General features: G+C 38.6%; 1 protein-coding gene across 5 annotated transcripts in view; it reads right to left on the bottom strand.

Annotated features, from left to right (window-relative positions):
• TBC1D4 (TBC1 domain family member 4) overlaps positions 1-16553 on the bottom strand; it is a 247029-nt gene extending 230476 nt beyond the window's left edge. Inside the window, exons 1-2 of one of the 5 annotated variants that reach the window (XM_089899442.1) lie at positions 16523-16553; positions 6918-6976 (exon numbers count right to left, since the gene is read on the bottom strand). The gene's annotated coding sequence lies outside the window, so the exon portion shown is untranslated. Of the gene's footprint in view, positions 1-6917; positions 6977-10260; positions 10286-11426; positions 11476-14097; positions 14137-16522 lie in introns of those variants that run through there. The other 4 variants (XM_089899441.1, XM_022577030.2, XM_089899440.1 and 1 more) reach the window with 4 other exon arrangements.
• Between the last annotated feature and the right edge of the window lie 2737 nt (positions 16554-19290).

Below are 19290 nucleotides of genomic sequence, written 5' to 3'. Positions count from 1 at the left end.
ATCCAGTTCCCTGACCAGGGATCGAACCCGGGCCCCCTGCATTGGGAGCATGGAGGCTTAGCCACTGGACCACGAGGGAAGTCCCCAAGAAACAGCGTTAATGGAACCTAGAGGGAGGCACTGCCCAGCAGAACGTATAGTTGGGGAGGAACACAGCTACTGCCAGAGATATGGCACAGAGCACAGAGCAGGCAGGGAAGAAATGCCCTGACCTTGCTCTCCTCTTGTGCTATATCTCCAGCTGGTATACATGCCACTGGACAAGCCAAAGGGGCACAAGTGATATAGTCCTCAGAGGACAGTTTTCCAAGGCATAAGGCAAGGGAGAGAAGGGCAGAGTGTATCCAGACAAGCAAATGCAAAGTAAGTAGCACAGGTTTTAGGTAAAGGAGAAGATTTAATAACATTTATAATTCAGGTATCAAAAATGCAGAAGAATGTATAGCACTAGCCAGGTGGGGAGGAGGCCATGTTGAATTTATATATGCAGTTTCTGTGTCATAAATATGAATCTCTGGACAGTTTGCTGAGAAGGACAAAGAGAACCTTTTTTGTGATATTCTACTTGTAATTACAAAAGAATTATCATAATCATTGTCATAGTCATCATCATCTCCTCCAAAATGTAACATTAACTCAAGAAAATAGATACTACAAAGTTTGTTTTTCATGTTTGTTATGATAATGTATTTATGAATTACATCAGCATTGCATGAAACTGTATCTGTTAGAATGTTTGTTGTAAGAATTGACTCTACACACCTATGCTGTAATATGTTCCCAATCAGCATGAAATCGATTGCTAATAAGGATTCATTAACACATTTATTTTGGCTTTCTCCTTATAGACCTATTTAAACAAGATAATCTTTTTGATTCCAACAACTTCATGTCTAATCACAATGTCAAAGCATTTTTCTTACATGATATGGATGATAATTTCAGTCTGAAGAGCTGATGACATCAACCACAGAGCACTGACAATGAGAAGGAAAGATGCCTAGGAAGCCCGGAAGAACATCAACATTTAAGGGAAATGCAGACCAAAATGTAGCACGCAAAAAGACTAAGAAGGATAAACCAGAGACATCGGAAGAATGTGGTGTCATAGAAACCCAGTGAAAAAAGAAGTGGTCCACATTTTTACATGCTGCATACAGATCAAATAAGGTGAAGAATGAAATGGTTCCATTCCATTTTTAGCCACATGCACGTTATTGGTGACCACAGAGAACATACTTTTAGTAAGAGCAGAAGCAGAATAAATGAGAGATGCAGACATTAAAATGCTAAATATAGGCAACATTTTAGAGATGCTTGGCTCTAAAGAGAAGAATAAAGACTAGTAGCTGAAGGAGGGAGTGGGGGACAGGGGTCTGTTTTTCAGTTTGGTTCCATTTAGTTGGTTTTTAACTGGTAGAGAGTATTGAGCACAGTAAAATGCTAGCGGGGAGAAATGAATGGAGTGAGAGAAGCTGAATCTACAAAAGAGACAACAGTTAATCAACGAATGGAACATGAAATTTCTTTATAAGAAATGAGGTATTTAATCCAGAAACCAAGTGAAGAAACTGTCTGTAGATAGGAGGCACCATATCTCTTCCATCAAAAAGGCAAAAAATGAGGACATGAGTGTGGATGCAGTTCATTTGGTAGATGTGGGGTCAAGAATTTGAGAAAGTTCCATTAGATGATTTCTATTTTCTCTGTGAAATGAAGATGAGATCATCTGAGAAAAATAAAATAAAATCTGGGGAGTGGTAGATTGGAAGGACTGAGAAGAATGAAAAAGGTTTACGAATAGTCTCTTGTGTTCTGAAAGGATGCTTCAGAGAGAAGCTCCTTTAAGCAGCTGCCAGCCTCTGCAGTATGCGTGGTGGCTCGTGAAAAAGGTTGCCCAGCGTATATACTCCCTGTACAGGGCCTCAGGGCTGAATCAGGCGAACTCACCATCATCTGGCATCTTTCCCTGTTCCTCCCTCACTTGAAACTCTTAGCCACAGTCTTCAATATTTTTTCCCTCCTGTTTTCCTGGCACTGTTCCACCAGATTTCGTAGAGAGCTCCCTGGGAGTCCATGACCTTGGACAATTCTGCCTCCTAACCAGGAAAATGTTCCACGGTTCCACTTGAGGACACTTTTCGTAGCTCATTACAATTCTGAGACCTGCCTAGCCAGATACTGACCCTACCACCAAGGCACCCACTAACCTTCAAAGGAGCAAACTGGGTGTAAGGTCTAAGAAGGGGGCTAAGCCTACTTCATTGTCTATCCAGTCTCTTCACACAGAGCTTGAGTCATTTTGCCCTCAAGACCCTGCTCTGGCCTGCTTAAGTCCTAAGGACTTCATTCCCTCTACTCACCCAAGTACCTGATGATGGAAAGGATCTCTCCCTTTGAGAGGAGATCCTGCTTGAAATCTACCTTAATATGACCTTAGCCCATGGCCTCAACAAGGAAACTCTATTAGGTTATAACACAGAAAGCCTAACACGCCCCCCCAAAGAGAAAATAGTCATAAGATAGGCAGTTTTGTTACAACAGTCTGAAGAATTCCCAAATCTGTATAAGGATAAATAGTACAATATTCTGTTCAACACAAAAGTTGAAGACAAAAATGAATAAACTATATGTCCATTGTAGTCATTACCTAACCAATAAATGATGTGTATATAAAGTATTTTAGACAAACTCTAGGGAATTTTAAGTCAGTTCTCAACAAAATTTTAGAGGATGCAACACAAATTCTTGAATAACATGTAGCTTCGTAGAAAACTTTGCCAAATAACTGACTATCTAGTATTGAGATTATGTAAGGAAAACATTGAAAAAGGTGGCCTAGGGAATTTATTTTCAGCAAATGTGGAGGGAGAAGGTGAGAGAAACAAAAGTGATGGCTGAGAAATTAAAAGCACTCTGAGAAGCAGTGGGACCATCTCTGGATTATATAGTTACTAAATTTTCTCATCACTTTGCTCTCATGTATATGAAAAAAGTTATTTAGACCAGGCAGTGTTTTTTATGGTTATGGCTATAACTCTAGAGGAGAATTATTCATCTGTTTTGGATCATTAAACTCAATATGTGCATTTGATTAAATTCCACTCTTCTCTCAGCTACCCATTATGATACTCCCTGTTTTAAAGTAATTCTCCCTTGTTAAGAGTGATGCATTGCTTTCCTATTTAAAAAAGAAAAGAAAAGGCAGTGAGAGGCAGATCTCCGAAAGAGGCTATTTTTTCTTCTTACTTTGCAAAAACAGCAGCAGCAGAAGTCCTGGAACAGGGAAGCTAGAAAATCCATCTCTTTGGACCCTCCTCTCTCATAAAAAGTAAAGGGAAACTTATTTACAAAATAAGCAATAGAAAAATTTGGCCAAGTACCATGCAAAATTATTATCATTAAAAGGAGAATAAGAGGCAGAATAAAATCCCCACAAACCATGACAAAAACACTTCGAAAAGATATGGCAACCAAATGTGAAACTATAAAATCTAATATTTCAAAATAAGTTAAAAGAAATTAAGAAGTATAGAAGCTATGAAAGAATAACATAAATCAGCATTAGAGAAACTCAAAAATAGCAAAACCAGAATCTGGGGTTATAAAGCAAGGAAGCTGAGACCTTTGTTGAGTTTCTCTCTGCCATTTCTTTCATCTGGCCCTTCAAAGTTGAAGCCCAGTGAGCCCATTATGCTCAACCTGAGCCCATTATGCTCTAGGCTAACTCTGCCTTTGCCATGAGCCTCTGCAGTGCTGACATGCAATACAGCAGATTAAGCACATGGTAGCTTTCATTGAACAAAAGCCAGTGAGAAAGCAGAAGAAAGAGAGGCAACAACAAAGAAAAGGTAAAAGGTTGAGAAAAGTTATCTTGTGCAAACAAAGACTCAAAATTAGAGATTATTATGAAAAGAAAGAAATGCAGTTTGCGCAGCAAAAGGAAATGTCCACCGTGACAAATCAAAGCAAGTTCAAAAGTCCTCTGAGCCGAGAAATGACCATATTACAGACCTAAGTAAAGCAAAATACACTTAGCAAGGTGGTAAAAGTACAACCAGGCACCGAGTGAGGCTGTAAGCACTGGTCCTCCAGGGTTTGTACTTGTTGCTATAGCCCCTAACGACTCTTCCTTACAGGAATCGAGACTCCCTGCTGGTAGAGGTTGAAGTGCAAAAAGAAATCCTTATATATAAAACTGCCACCAAAAAATGATGCCGATGTCTAAATTGATCAAGGTGGCTACCTGTCTGAGTAAATAGCTGGCCATTTTGAAATCCATGATGGAGATCACAGAATAAAGGTTTCCAACACCCTAAAAAGCCAGCTGGATCTCACAGTTCAAGAAGGATGCCAAAGTACAGTGAACCTCGTTTGGTGTGATACCAACAGAAAGTTTTTGGATTAAGCCCTTTTTTTTTTTAAATTTATTTTTGGCTCTATTGGGTCTTCATTGCTGCATGAGAGCTTTCTCTAGTTGTGGCGAGTGGGGGCTACTATTCGTTGCAGTGGGCGGGCTTTGCATTGTGGTGGCTTCTCTTGTTGCTCTAGGTGCGTAGGCTTCAGTAGTTGCAGCACATGGGCTCAGTAGTTGTGGCTCACAGGCTCAGTAGTTGTGACACACGGGCCTACTTGCTCCGTGGCATGTGGGATCTTCCTGGACCAGGGCTCGAACCTGTGTCCCCTGCACTGGCAGGCGGATTCTTAACCACCGTGACACCAGGGAAGCCCTGAATTAAGCCTTTGAGAGGTGGAGCTTACTCCACTGCTATACGACTACAATATGAAAGCACCTGATATTTGAAAAAACAAGATTTTCTATGTTACCTCCTCTTTGATGTTCTGATATTGTTCTATATTTATCAATGGAATGCCTCTTCTGTAGCTCTTGCCTTTGTTCTAATCATTAAGATCAGGAGAAAACTCACTTGAACAAACAGGAACATGACACTAATTCTAGAAGTTATTATACCATCTTCGGTGGTTTTGAGCATGAGGTAGAGGAGATCTGACAATCGTTGTATGACTTTCAGCCAGTCTTCTGCTCTCTCTCTAGTTTAGAGAGTTTTAAGTATCTTGCAGTCTCTGCTCTTTGGAGTTAACGTGCCCGTGGCAAGCATTCATTGCAGCAGTGGGTACTTCACCATTTGGGCTTAGGAGTTTTCCTCGTATATAAATGTGCTTTATTTAGTGATACAAAAAGTTTATGTAGGAAAAAAAATGAGAGAACTCAGGAAATAATTTAAAAATTTTTAAGGAAGCATATATAAGAAACACAAGAACAAATAAAAACAACAAATAATGACAGAAATAGAAGATCAAAAGGAAGAAAATGTTAAAATTCAAAAAGTAATGAAGAGTTGAAAAGGATTTGAGAGAAAGTGACAGGTATAGAAAACAGTCAGAGAAGTTCCTACAGATGCATACCAGAAGTGCCCAAAGAAGAGAACCAAATCAATGGAACAGAACAAATATTAAAAGCCTATAATCCAACAAAATTTTCCTGAAGTAAAAAAAATAAACAAAAACTTGAACATACATCTTGAAAAGCACATTATGTACCTGGAAAAACTAATCCAAAATGACCAACATCAAGACTTATTTTAGTAAAACTAATGAATTTTAAAGAAAAACTTTAAGTATTCATTTTGTATCTAGACCAAAACACACAAATCATTTATAAGGGAAGTGATATCAAATTGTCATCAGATCTTTTTACAGCAACCCTTTATGACTGAAGACAATGGAGTAACATATGCAAAACACTCAAGGCAAGAAAATGTGAGCTAAGGGTTTTATATCCATGCAAACTGACATTTAAGTATAAGGAACATACAGAAACTGTTGTGAACATTCAAGATGTACAGAATCTCAGGCACGTACGCGTGCATGTAAGAATTCAGACTCCATCTTAAAGGGGGTAGTTACTACTCAGCTCTAGCCAATTATTGACACTGGAGAATGTACATGTAGTATTTTGGGGTCTTCCAGCTTTTTAAAAAGACTCAAATTAAAAGAAAAACTTTGTGGAAACCAAAAGGTCATTTCTGATGAACAATTAGATATGTGACTTTTAAACTGAGGCTAAAGAAAACCACCTATTTATTTATTTATGCATCCATTCATTCATTCAATACTCAGTTTTACTATTTGAAGTTTTAACAACTAGCACATAATTTATAATAAGGTATTTTAAAAAGATGATCACTTGATTTTATTATTTTACAACTTTATTCATGTTTCACATATACTAGAGTATAATTCCTATCTTCAGATGTACACCATGACTTGGGAGAGTTTTAATGTTTAGATTATTTATTCTGTTCACCTTACATATCCCTCAGTCTTATTGTCAATTTCTTTTTAAATGTTTTAAATGTTTTAGTCAAGTTAGTTTTTCCTAATGATTTGCATGTAAAACTACTTTTAGAAATTTGTTGGAGTCAAACAAGCTTCCTTTACTGCCTATTATGGAACAAACCGCTTACCAATTCATGTATCACAAATCAAAGTAAAAAAAGCACATTATCTGGCTCAAAGTATACTTTAATTATGGCAGTATGTATGATTGAGGCCAGCTATATGATAAGAATTGCTCTATGATGTATCTTGGTCTCCCATCTTGGAGAAGGAACAAATATATTTGTAAACTAAAGATACTAACATCTTTTGACTTTTTAATAAAACATGGTAAATTCTCAGGATATAAAAAATAAGTTATATGGAAATTTTCACACAAATAAAAAAGACAATGTTATAACAATCCCAAATATACACATCACCCAACTCCAACAATTATTAATAAATAGCTAATCTTTCCCTGATCAATATCTAAATGTTTATGGGTAGGAACAAACTCCTCAGCTGATTTGTAGTCACCCTATAGTACTGAAAACCACTGCCACAAAAAAACTTACCTCCTCAAGGGCATGATCAATTTCATTCACCTCAGTATCCTTGGTTCTTGGTATATGTGCTACAGAGGAGACACCAAGTATATAAATGATGAATGGTTAGATGTCTATACTAGAAAGCAAGGGGTTTTTCATGCCCAACTATGAGTGGTGTTTTTAGCAAGAAATAAAATATACTGTCTTTCCTCATCCCCCAAACTAAGCTGCTGCTTCTACAGCATGACAGGGTTTGCACATGTTGGAAGGAGACAGTAAACAGTCTGCTTCTCTAGGGCTTCCCATTTGCCCTGCCATTCATTTGGAAACTCCTATGGGCCAAACGTAATTATCTGTCTGAATTCCTCCAACCTGTTGCTTAGTCATCATGGCTTAGAATCTACAATCTGCCTACACCCTGCCGTTATGTTCTTGATAATAACAGTTCTTTAATAGCACATCTTAAATATTCCTTTGCCCTTTACCTTGGCACAGAAGTGTGAAACACAATGAGACATGTAAGTGCTTTTCTTTAACAAATGTTCTTCATATGCTGAAATAGTAACTAGCCAAAGATTAATAGCTATTTTCTCCTATGGTACTTGGAATTCAAGAGTGTAAATCAGGATCAAGTTAATCAAGCTATGCGATTTGTAATAGTCAGTATTTCTGTGTGCTATGAAATGGTGGTCAGATCAATAGCTAGCAGACCCCCTTATCAAATACAGGACTAGTAAAATCAGCACACTCATTTGAGAATGACAGGTGAAACAGTCAAATTCCATTTAAATGGTGGCACCTGAGATTCTTATTCAAATTTGAAAACCTTAATACTTAAACTCTGAAATTCTTCATCAGTACAGTAGAATGTATAGGCTAAATTTATACTAGCATCATTCATTTCATGAGAATTAATATTAATGAATTAGCACAAAAGCAAGTAGATTACTTCTTTAGGCAATATATAAGAAGCTATTTAGCAAGTTACCTCTATACTTTTTAGATGTGTTTAATTATCCCTGTGTGGAAAAGAGTTAACAGCACTCCTGCTTATACTTAAAAAGGCCAGCTGACAAGGTTGGCCCTTGGTTGGCATCTGGGAACTTGGATTCCAGGAGCGTTCCCACCATTGACTGATATGAGTGGCTCACTGTGCCTAAATTGTTTGTACAAACAATGTAGTTATGGAACCCACTGCATCCCTTCTGGGAGTCTGAAATTCGGGTACATGACAGGCAGGGGTGCCTATATGATAAGCTCCCAATAAAAAAATCTGGGTATTGAGTCTCTAGTGAGCTTTCTTGGTTGGCAACATTTCACACAATTTGTCACAACTTGTTGGGTGAGAGATTAAGCACATCCTGCATGACTCCCCCGGGAGAGGAATCTTGGAAGCTTGCATATGTTTACCCCAGATTTAGCCCCATGTGCCTTTCCTCTTTGCTGCTTACACTTTGTACCCTTTCACTGTAATTAACTATCGCCATCAGTGTGACTACATGCTGAGTCTGGTGAGTGCTCCTAATGAATGACCAAAACTGAGGGTGGTCCCAACACAATCCCCTAATCTACTTTTAAAAGAATCACTTAATTTGAGGATTAATAATGTGCACCTCAACATAAGATATAGCTTCTAAATGCATTACTAATGAAAACTTAAGGATTTCCTAAGCATTGTAAATCAAGAAATCTGTACAATTGATTGTAATTATACCTTGTTCTGATTTTGGTTACAATGGTGTAGTCAACCTTACAGACCATTAATAAGGAATTCTCTTCTAGTTGTTGTCATGACGTTGCCCAAGATCACATCTGACCCATTGTAGAGTACCCTCTGTATCAGACAGGACCCATAGACAAAATTCAGATCTCTTTTAACTAAATTAGGTGTATCTTGAACTATATGTTTTACTTTGATCTTACCATGCCTCTCATGAGTGGTTGGGGGTTGTTTTTCTGGTTTGTTTTGTTTTTTTAACTTTAGAAGATGAACAGTTATTTGCAACCCAATCTAAACCATTGTACAGGATAGTATTCTATGCGTATGTTTCTCTGCACTGAACTTGGCTATACTATTTTCCTACTCTTATTTTAATGTGTCCTAACTTCCCCAGTGTTTTTCTAACTCTCTTATTGCAGGTATTATTGCCAGACATTTCAAAAGTTTTCAGGTAAGCCATAAAGGAAGGAAGAAAAGGATTGAATATGTAACATGTCTAAAGAAAGAAGAGCGAAGAAAAGGGGCAAGCAGTTAATACTGGAAAATGAAAATTAGTCAATTTATCACTAAGCACTAGATGGACCGGCGGTCAGATGTACTTTGGCCTCCTGGACAGATACACCTCATCCATAAAGGTGGGCCCATTATAATTCCCCTTTCTCTGGTTTCAAGTTCATTAAGCGCCCTTCTGATTTGCATTTCTCAAGGAGTGTTAATATGTTTTCAGGGTCTACTATGTTTTACATATGGTGTTCAGTTTTCACAGCAACCCCAGGAGTTGTTATCCCTGTTTTACAGCTGAGGAAATAGCTGGTCACTTCTGCCTGGGGTTGCCCCTCTGGCCTTCAAATATCCACAGGCACTTTTATTCCCACACACAGAAAACACTACACATTTGTTCTGAGCACGTAATGTTTAGACTATGCGATGAACTTGGGGGTACCGATATCTCTTTGAATGAATTAATAGAAATTAATAGAAATGTATAAAACTGCTCACATCACTTATTTGTTAAATGTTTCATTTGGAACAAGAAAATAGTACCTGCAGTCAGTTGAAAATTTCACTGTAAAAAAAGCTTGTCTTAAAATTTTTATTACCTACCTCCAGCACTTCAGGATTTTAAGAACATTTTTCATTACTTATTTAGTTCAATATAAAACTTTAAATCACTGTATATTGAACAATCAATCAACCTGTAATTTTAAGCACTGTAATACTACTAAAGTTTGTTTGTTGCATCAAAAATGACCACAAGATAGGTAATACATAACAAAGTTTTTATATTTGGGAGATTCTTAAGGAATGTATATTATCAAATAAAAGTGGTATTTTGTTTCATTTCAAATATTATGTTAGTCTCTAATTTTAAGAGAGCCAGCAATTTTAATTGTAAAATAGTAATTCTGCCACTTACTGCCCATAAAAGGACAAATAAGACAGAAAGCTGACAAATTTCAAAAATCTTTATCAAAGTGCACGATCTCCATTTGATGCACAGTTGTCTCGATCATATCCAAATACAGGTCCATGTTGGAACCAAAAGTCAATATATCTGCCCACCCCCTACACACCCAACACACATTGGTGGTGCAGAGACAGGAGAACACAAGGAAGAATTCAATCTCATTTACTTATTTATTTACTTACTGGAAAGAGACGAACGGGAGACACAGCTGTCACTGGTCCACAGCAGTGATGAAATCCTGCCAGGAAGGCATGAAGACCTCCTGCCCAAAGTCACATAACTAACTCAATTTGTTCAGTCTTCAAAATGGGTAATAGGGGGACTTCCCTGGTGGTCCACTGGCTAAGACTCTGCACTCCCGATGCAGGGGGCCCGGGTTCAATCGCTGGTCAGGGAACTAGATCCCACATGCTGCAACTAAGAGTCTGCATGCCACAACTAAAGATCCCATGTGCCACAACTAAGACCTGGCACAGCCAAATAAATAAATATATATTTTTTAATGGATAAAAAATTCTCCACTCTACCACATTGTGTAATAGGCTGACCCGCTGACTTTTATTATTAGTTATTAAATATCTGACTCCCCCAATAGATTATAAGCCCTGTGAAAACTTTCTGTTCACCACTATATGCCAAGTGATTAGCAAAGTGTCTGACACTTCAGAGATGTTCAATAAATATTGGTTGAATGAACGAACAATATAACTACTATAGACTACTTAGCCATTATATTTTCAGTTTAAATTAATAAATAAATATTTTGAGTTATATACCCATCTTCACTGAATTTGGTCAGCATGAATCATTCCTCCTGAGGCAAGATCATTGGACAGATTGAGTTTCTTGAGATGTTGGAGTAGTAGACCCAACTACATCATCTAGCAAAATGCTATGTATCATAGGTTTACTGCATGTTTGTTTGTTTGTTATTACTTCAGAAGCACAGACGAATACTGGATTAATCATTTAATTGTAGTTCTTGGCTTGTGGCACCCTTTCATCATTGGTCTAAACCTAGCTCTCTTTTATTTTAATGTATTTTATGTGTTTATTTAATGATATAATAAACACCATGAACTTATTTCCCAACATGAATAATTGGACATTACCAGTAATTTACATCTACTGTGGATTCCTCTTCTATCCTGCCTCTAACTTCTCCCTGTCTTGAAACCTAGAGGTGACCAATCACCTTGGTTTTGCTTTTCATTCCCTTTATTTATTTATCTTTACGTTTTTACATACATATATTCAGTATTATGTTACTAAGATTAATTTATGATGTTGTGTATACTTTTTGCTCATTAATTTTCTCTCAGTACAATATTCCATTGTGAAAACATACCACTCTTTATTTATCTGTTCTCTTGTCCACAGTCATATGGGTTGTTGCCAGATGAGGGCAACTTCTGGATCGTGCCCTTAAAGCATCCCTTCTAGTGGAGTTTGTGTTTGAAGCCAGGAGTTGGTACAACCACCCTGAACTCGTTGAAGAAGCTGTACAGTAAGAATAGTAGAGTTATAAGATAGAAGTGTATGTCCTTGATGTCTTCAAGAAGAACAAACAGCTCGGACATGATAAATAATTTTGTCTAATTTAAACCATCATCATTTTGGGATTACTACCACAGCAGCTGATAACCTAACACATAATTTGTACCTAAAAGTGAGATGCTACTGGAATAAAACGTGTAACAGGAGGCACTGGCAGTCAGGCAACAGGTGGTGAGGATACTGTGGATGGGAACGGTGGTGACTCATGCTATGGCAAAACATCTGATAAAACTATCACCATATGATACTGAAGTTGCAGACCACGTGCTTATAGAGCCTATAGCTCTAAGGCAGTGTTTCTTAACATAGGTACTCTTGGCATTTGGGGTAGAATAACTTTTTGTTGGTCAAGAATACCCTAGGCATCGTAGGATGTACAGCTCCCCACCCATAAAATGCCAGCAGCATGAACTGAAAATGATTCAATGATCTTATCTACTAGCCCCAGGCAATATAACAATCAAGAACTTCCCCATACATTCCCTCATGCCCCTTAAAGGAGCTAGACTGCCCCCAGGTAAGAACCACTGCACTAGAGGAACTAACTAGAAAAAATGGCAGAACACTGATGTGTTGGCTCCTTCTTGCCACTTTTGGCAAAATTCTACAAGACAGAGAAGCTCAGGCTAGGTTTACGTGCGGAGATGGAGGGAACTTCCCTTTGGAAGAGAGGTTCTGTTTGTGGCTGGATGCAGAATGGTGGGACTTTGGGATTGTCTTCCCTTGGGAAGGATAAACATGTTCTGCAAGTGGAAGGAAGGATGCCTGTAGCTGGTGGACAAGGAGGAAGACTAGCAATGATGCCTGGCTTTCCTTAGAATCCCTTTTCTCCCTGTAGCATAGCAATAGAACTTTTAACTGGGCACACAGCTACCCCGCTAGACATTTTCTAGTCTCCTTGGCAGTTAGAAGTGGCTACACGAATAGGTTCTTCCAATGGGATGTGAGTAGAATGAGGTGTGTAACACTCAGGACGTGAGTTTATACGGAGAAGTATGCCCTTCCGTCTCCCTCCCTCTCTTCTGCTGGCTGGTATGTAGGCATGATGATAGAAACTGGAGCAGCCATGTTTTTCACAAGGTGGAAGCCATGCGTTAAGAATGGCTGGTCAACTACACAGAAGGAGCCTGGAGCCCTCTCTAGCCACCATACCAACTATCTTATTTAGCCCATCTCACCGGGAAGACACATGCACTCTCTTGCATCCATGATCTCATATATATTATCTTGCCCTGTTTGTTGTTAGCTGGTTCAAATTGTAAACTGAAGGAATAATAATATTAGCTGAGTTCAGGTCATCATTTTCACCAATCCTAAAACATGAGCTGGACTTTGTGGTGGGACCTATCTCAGCAGGAGAACTCCTTCTTTCAGAATTCTAAATTTCCCCCCAGTTTTACTGAGATATAATTGGTATATAACACTGTATTAATTTAATGTGCACAACATAATGATTTGATGTATGTATATACTGGGGAATGATTACCACAGTAAGTTAACATCCATCACCTCACATAGTTACATTTTTTTTCTTGTGGTGACAGCTTTTAAGATCCACTCTCTTAGCAACCTTCGAATATATAGTCCAGTATTGTTAACTATAGTCACCATGCTGTGCATCAGACTTCTAAGGGTTTTTTTTTAATTTTTAAAGTTTTTTTTCTTTCTGTTTTATTGAGCTATAACTGACATACAGTACTACATAAGTTTAAGTGTACAGCATAATGATTTGATGTACAAATATCATGAAAGACTTCTAAGTTTTAATGATCTCAAAATCTACAATACATAACCTATCTAGCACCCAGACCTTGGTTTCTAGTACCACTGTCTAATAAAAAGAATGAGGGTTCTTTGGGAGAAATGACTGATTCAAATACACAAGGTGAGCCTGGAGCATCTTGTAGTGATAAGTGTCAGAAAGCAGTGCTCAAAAATTTTTTTAAAGTTGGCGGGGGCGTGTCAAAGGGGCACAGCAGCCAAATGAAAGAGCTCCCAAGAGTCAAAGTTGGAATGACTTGAGGAAAAAGTGTATTCAATTGTAACCCCAAGTATAAAATAAATATCCATGAGTTTGTACTGTTACAGATAAATGAATGAGTACATTACTAATGGGGAGAAGAGATGAATCTCTCTCCCAGAATTCCAAATAAAATATGTAGATACTTCACCATAAAAGAAGGGGAACATAACTCCACATTCCTTAAGTATAGCCTGCAGGTAGTGACTTCCTTCCAAGAGTAAAGTATGGAAAAAAGCAGGTGGACAAGTAACTTTACAGTGGAGAAACAGTCATTACTTCAGCCAGGTTATCAACATCCTCATGAACACTCATAAATCATGTTGCTAGTAGGTACCCTTGATATGAAGTGAGGAAAATGCACTTTCTATCTGTGATACCCGTAACTCCAGTTCAGAAAAACATCAGAGAGATCCCAAATGAGGCACATCCTACAACATACCTGACCAGTTTGAGTACTCCTCAAAACTGCCAAGGTCAACAAAACTAAGGGAAGTCTGAGAAACTGTCGCAGACAAGAGAAGCTCAAGGAGACATGATGACTAAATGTAATATCATGTCCTAGATGGGATCCTGGAACAGAAAAATATATTAGGTATAAACCGAGGAAACCTAATGTATCAATAGTGGTTCATCAATTATAACAAAGGTACCATAAGATGTTAACAGGGGAAATGGTGTGGGGTATATGGGAACTTTCTGTACTATCTTTGCAATTTTTCTATAAATCTAAAACTTGAAAGAAACAAAGTTTATTTTTTAAAATCTAAAGTACAAAATAAATTTTTTAAATTATTTGAGGGACTTCCCTGGTGGCACAGTGGTTAAGAATCTGCCTGCCAAGGCAGGGGACATGGGTTCGATCCCTGGTCCGGGAAGATCCCACATGCCGTGGAGCAGCTAAGCCCGCGTGCCACAACTACTGAGCCCGCGTGCCACAACTACTGAAGCTTGCACACCTAGAGCCCGTGCTCCGCAACAAGAGAAGCCACTGCAGTGAGAAGCCCACGCACCACAACAAAGAGTAGCCCCCACTCGCCACAACTAGAGAAAGCCCACACGCAGCAACAAAGACCCAATGCAGCCAAAAATTTAAAAATAATAAAAAATAAATAAATAAATGAATAAGTAAGTAAATAAATAAATATTTGAAAAAACTTATTTGAAAAGATAATTCTGCTTAAGTACTTTTAAAAACGAAGCGCCAGCATGATGGAAATTTCAACGCCTTTAATTTAATGTGACTATCTTGCCTTCTTTCCACATAAATCTGATATGTATGTTAACCTGTCTTGGTAGCAGAATATCTGGAATTATTTGGGTTTTGCTTGATGAGCTTGGGGATAATCTATTTCTTTTTAGAAACTAAATGCTCATTAATACATTTTCCAACTTGAGAACCAAGTATTTTCCAAAAGTTTACATTTAAGTCAAGTGTTTGAAACTTGAAACACATTTTCCCACAGAAATGTTGTTACAAACAGTGGTTAATTCCCAGGCCAGCCAGGTGAAGCTCATTAAACTCATAATAAGCAAAATAGACATCTTCAGTGAAAACAGTGTAAAACTATATTATGAAAAAAACTTGCCTTTCAAATTCAAAAGATAAATTTAAACATGCAATTTAAATTTATTCTAATCAAATCCATCACCCAGTGTTTGAGCCAAGGGCTTTCTTTGGGCCTCTTTGCAACACTGCAAATGAGAAGGGGGCGGAAGATGGAGGGTGTTAAACTGGGGTGAGTGGGAGATGGAAAGACCATAAGCACAGTCTGCGAAGGCAAGTGTGCGCTTTTGACCCAGATTGGGTGGGCAGGTTTCTACTTTGATTTCTGGGGATACAATGAAGTTGGTACCCCAAAGGACAGAGAAAGGGATAGAAAGGGGACTTTGTCTTCTGCTAATCCTAAATCTTTAATGTGCTACTATGCAGAGGGTGGGTAATAGAGTAGTCTATGGGCAGCTGGTAAGGATGAATGACCAGTTGGCTAACTCTTCAAGCTGGTGGGACTTGAGTACATGGGTGGACAGCAGTAGGCAATGGACCCGCACTCCTCACGACAGTATGCTACCGAGCAGAGGACCAAGAAAGAAAGTGGATTCACATAGGAGATCTGCAGAAATGCTGACAGGGTGTGAAGAGGACTTAAATTCCCAACAGGGAGGCTCAGAAGAGGAAGCAAAGGTAAGTGGAAGAAATGAAGTTTCTTGCAGTGATACCAGCCAAAATATCAGACCCAGCTGCACTCAGGATTTCTATAGCACAGCGAGGCCTACGTTTGATGTATTTCAGGTTTGTCTATCCTGATTTGGAGACACACTATACCATTTGTTAAAATAAGGATACATTGTACCACAAAAAGAACTATAAGAACTTTTCAGAAGCATAATTAAAAAGCAAACATTTTTATCAAGTATTTCTTAAAAACAATGATACATATTTTCTTATAATGCATTATGGATTTGAAAAAAATTTTTTTAACTGCTCTTCCTCTCCCTCTCCAGATACCCTCTCCATCAATGCTTACAACATGGTAAACATCTTTCCTTAATTTTCCTAATTTTCCATTAAGAATTCAAATATATATAGAGTGCATTTTCCAGTTTTATGAAACAACAATATGTGTTGATAATAGCAAATGTATTGTTAATACATATTGATAACGGCAGGTATATGAAATGCTGTAACATAGATATGATGAATTTATTCAACCATTTCTTTATTGACAGTCACTGCTCCCTTTATTTTACTTTTCACCGCTTGGGGAAATGCTACAATAAAAATCTTCATACAAATATCTTGTGTTATTCAAGTTTATGCTCACTTGCTGCTGTTAAGGAACACTCTAAAAATCTCACCAGCTTACCACAAGAGTTTGTTTCTAGCTCACATCACTGTCTGGTGCAAGTCAGGCTGTTACTATGAGTTTGCCTCCAATCGTGATTCCGGGGCTCCATCTTATGGTTTCCCTATCTCAGATTTCTTCGTTTCCAGCAGTCAACACGGGAGAGAGCTTGGAAGACAAGGAAAGGTTTATGACAAAGACTGGATGTATGTTAGGACACTTCTGCCCAGATTCCACTGGCTACAACCCAATCATGAGGTCCCAACCTAATTGCAAGGGAGGCTGGGAAATGCAGTCTTCCTGTGTGCCCTAACAGGAACTGAATGAACATTTAGTCAATTTTGCAAATATTTTTATATACAGTAAGTCCCTACATATGAACGAGTTCCGTTCCGAGAGCGCATTCATTAAGTCCAATTTGTTTGTAAGTGCAACAAAGTTAGCCTAGGTACCCAACTAACACAGTCGGCTATATAGTACTGTACTGTAATAGGTTTATAATACTTTTCACACAAATAACATAAAAAAAACACAAAAAATAAAACATTTTTAATCTCACAGTGCAGTACCTTGAAAAGTACAGCAGTACAGTACAACAGCGGGCATACGGGGGCTGGCATCGAGGGAACAGGCAGGAAGAGTTACTGAGTGGAGGAGGGAGAGGAGGTGGGAGGTGGCAGAGCTGAAGGATCGTCAGCAACAGGAGACGGAGGGCAAGCTGCAATTTCACTCACACCTGACACTGATGGCACAGGTTCTGGCTCCTTGCTGGATTCAATTCTATCGACCCTCTTGAAAAAATGATCCAGTGATGTCTGGGTAGTAGCTACTTTTTTCTCATCATAGATGACATCCTGGGCTTGAAATCAAGACACTGTACTACTGTACTCTGTACCGTACAGTAAAGTCACAAAAGCACCACCACTTGTAGAGGATGCACGCACGTGACAACGTACACCAGACACGTGAACTAACTTACGTGACTGGACACGCGAATGCATGTTCGCATCTTTGAAAGTTCACAGCTTGAAGGTTCGTATGTAGGGGCCTTACTGTATTGGTGGCTTTACTCCAAAGGATATATTTCTGGACTGAAATTTCTGGGCTGTGAAATTCTATATAATGTGTGTATGTCTATCACTTCACAAAAAAGGCCATGACAACTCCTATTTCTGTCAGCAGAGTAGGAATATTCAGCACCTTTCTTGCTTTTCTAAATCTCCCTTCCAAAGGTACTAAAAGACTAGAAACTCCACTGACCAGATTCCTGTGTCAACAGGGTCCTGGTTTAACTTCCACCAATGAGAGGCACTCTCACTGAAACTAGAAAAGGTGAAGAAAGCAAGCAGCCTTTATTTCATTCTAACATGTTGACACTTGGCAGAAATGGCCTGTAGTTGCTTCCAGGTGACATCCTGCATTCTGCAGAGATTACTGGCAGGGGCTTTCCCTGAAGTTCCTGCATTACCGGATTTTCTAAAAGCCAGCAACGATTTCTCAAGACTTGTTCCCTCAGTCTTTCTGACAGTTTAGTGAACATCTCATTTCTTGTATAAAACCTCTTCCTACTTGAAATACTTAAAGCAATTTGTTTCCAGACTAAGTACTAACTTATACATCAACCTAGCATTTGTCTTTTATCTTTGTTTATGACCCATTTTTTCCCACATATAATTTTTTAATTCTTACATTTCAAATATATTTGTTTTACGTTATAGCTGTGGTGTTGCTGCTTCCCAAGCCTTAGTTAACATATTCTATAAAACGTCTAATTTCTATCTTTTATAGTTAAATCATTAATTCATCTGGAACTTACTTTTGCATGTGTTGAGACTGCTAGTATCATCTATTAAATCAATCCTGTTTTCTCACCCAACTGAAATATCATCTTTGTCCCAAATATCTTGATCTATTTCTAGGCCACCTAGTCTATTCCAGTGATCTGTTTATTTTCCTGAGCAATGCCATACAGTGTTGATTGCTGTGGTTTTATAAAATATTTTAACAACTGTTTTATAAATCTAAATTCAAAAGAGACCATCTAACACAATAACTTGTGTTACCAGGTTAACTCAGTTGTACATAAACTCATAATAAAATTTATTTTTCTATGTCTGTGCACATATTTGAACTTTCTACAAATATTAATAACAGAAACATCTGAATACTTGGCTAAAATAAGGGAGCAATGACCAATCCTAACCTGATTCCAAATGTTGGAGAAGGAGCAGCCTCACTCTTCTGATTGCTTTCATAAGTTAATGTTATAAAATTGAATTTGTAAAGTAACATTATCCTAATCAAATATTACTTTTGTCATTCATATATACTTTATATATAAGACTATAAAGGACTCTATGTAAGAGTTTGTTTAGAGAGGCGGAGTCAAGATGACTGTGTGGGAAGACGAAGAGTTAGCGTCTCCCCACAACTAGGGCACCTGCCGACCACTGGTGGGGGACTCTGATGCCCAAGAAGACGCGAGGAACCCCAAAGTGAACTGGTAGGATGAAGGGGGACTGCGGGGGGAGAAGAAGTGGAGGCCAGACAGGACGGGCACCCCTGAAGCTGGGGAGATCAGGAGAGGAGTGGAGAGGTTGATTGCCCCAGCCACTCAGACCAGGGGAGCCTGCTGAGCTCCCAGGCTGGTCCTCTGCCCTCCAAGGTCCCCTCCCACAACCAAATTGGTCCTGGGGGCATAGAAGGGAGGCTGGGGAGATCAGGAGAGGCAGGAGGCATGGGCTCTTGCAGGCTGGAGGAGCGGGAGAGGAGAGGAGGGCGTCTGCCCC

Source organism: Delphinapterus leucas, chromosome 18 (assembly GCF_059928025.1).
Source record: "Delphinapterus leucas isolate spDelLeu-1000000601 "Yukka" chromosome 18, BTC_Dleu_Yukka2, whole genome shotgun sequence".
NCBI classification, from domain to species: domain Eukaryota; kingdom Metazoa; phylum Chordata; class Mammalia; order Artiodactyla; family Monodontidae; genus Delphinapterus; species Delphinapterus leucas.
Note: the sequence above shows the minus strand (reverse complement) of the source record. Positions and strands in the feature narration are given on the sequence as shown.